We start from the raw sequence: 1,974 nt of genomic DNA on the forward strand, positions 1-1,974 counted from the left end.
GCTTCAGTCTAACACCCAATTTCTTAGCTTGGACAGACCCAGAATGCCTAGTTATTAAAGGTATTAATACTTATTACACAGTGGTATGTTCAAGTGGATATTAAAGATCTCATTGCACTATTTGAGAAGAGAAGGGAGTGCCCCAATGTTCTGCCAACAATCTCCAGAATAAAATTGGTTATTCACATCATGGTTGTTTGTGGGACATCTCTTGGTGGGACATTGCTGTATTCAAATAGGCTTCCACGTTTGCCTACAAATACACAGTCACTATTTTACAGTGAATCTTGTGAACCACTTGAAAATGTACTCGATGACGTGATAAGATGCTGTATCAACTGCTAGAATTATTATTTTATTTATGCACTTCAGGATCTGATTACTTCAATAAGATCTCCCATGAGTGTTGTCTTTAGTATAAACGTTCTCAGCCTTCGGAACCTTTCCTCATAACTCAGGTGCCCAAATAATAATAATAATCCTTGCATTTGATATAGCGCTTTATCATTTCTTCGAGGAGTCTCAATGCGCTTCACAGAATATACTGTAAAGTGAATTGACTATATATTTTGTAGTCGAAACACTGCAGCCAATTGTGCACAGCAGCGTCCCACAACCAGTCATGGACTGAGTGACCAAATTTTTTTTTTGAAGGGATTATTACCCCAGGAAAAGTGATCCACTAATCGACTAACAACCGGGTTCCTGCTAACTGCTAGGTAAATAGAAGCGTGTGGAGTAAGGAAGCTTGCCGAATGTTTCGCCCTGCCCGGGATCAAACCCAGGTCCTCTCGCTTACGAGGCGAGTGCTCTAACCACTGAGCCACAGGACTCCAATGCCAGGATGCACTTCCTGTAAATCAATGACAGAATTGGACCGGTGCGCTGTACAGGTTCAGTATGGCTTCTCGTGAGTATTTTATTGTTTTTGTTAATATCCCATAATTCTCTTCACTTTATAGCTGCCACACACTGCACTGCTGTTTTCAGCACTCTATCCATCTTCTCGTATCAAAATGAATGCCTGTTCCTTACAATGTCGTGCAAACTAATCTTGTTTATAATCTCACGGTTCTTTGTCCTTCCTCAATTTCATCACTCTGCATTTGTCCACGTTCAAGGATAGATGGCACTTGTCAAACCAATTCAAATCTATCCCAAACCTCCTCGTTCGATTAGCTTTTTCCCTGTTATTTGCAATCCCCCAATTCGGTATTATTGACGGATTTATAAAGCTTGGTTCAGTTCCCACTTAAGCATCGTATATGTTCATTGCGAATAGCATTATTCCTAACACTAATCCCTGAGGTACCTCACTTAGTTATTTCCTTCCACGTCAATGCAGCTCCCTGTACAACAACTCATTATTTTTTATGATCTCACCAAATTCGAATCCACTTCAGAAAATCACATAAACCGTCATATAACTCAGATAGCATGCAGTATCGGCAGCTTGGCTCTGTGACCTTTGGGTCAGAAGCTTGGGGGTTTCACTCCCAGTTCAGGATTTGAGCTCATAGTCTAGTAGCTGGACATTCTGGGAAAATCTCTGTCAATGAAATAATTTGAAAATACAAGAAATTGAGGAAAGACAATGAGAGTCGTCTTGAAAAAAACTAATTCCGTGGGTTTTATGGGCGTAAAACACCAAAACATTATTAGAGTTTGTTTCATGAACAAATGTTTTGCCCACAAAATATATGGTCAGCTCACTTTACAGTATATTCCGTGAAGCGCTTTGAGACTCTAGAAGATGGGATAAGGCGCCTATATCAAAAGCAAGGATTATTATTATTATTTCCTATCCGGGTACTTCCTATGTGTACAATGACTGCTACTTGGACTCAGTATCGGAGGGCTGTTGTGTCACCTTGTGTTATAGTTTCTTTAACATATAGGATGACTTAACAGGATTGCTAAAAAAAAAGCAATCCATTCACCTTAAAATAGGACTTTACTTTGTAAAAATGTGGA

General features: G+C 39.6%; 1 non-coding gene across 1 annotated transcript; it reads right to left on the minus strand.

Annotated features, from left to right (window-relative positions):
• Positions 1–760: 760 nt before the first annotated feature.
• trnat-cgu lies at positions 761–833 on the minus strand. The gene has a single exon. It is a non-coding gene; the product is annotated as a tRNA-Thr (tRNA).
• Between the last annotated feature and the right edge of the window lie 1,141 nt (positions 834–1,974).

The sequence above is a fragment of the Callorhinchus milii genome, unplaced genomic scaffold, assembly GCF_018977255.1.
Source record: "Callorhinchus milii isolate IMCB2004 unplaced genomic scaffold, IMCB_Cmil_1.0 Scaffold1, whole genome shotgun sequence".
NCBI classification, from domain to species: Eukaryota; Metazoa; Chordata; class Chondrichthyes; order Chimaeriformes; family Callorhinchidae; genus Callorhinchus; species Callorhinchus milii.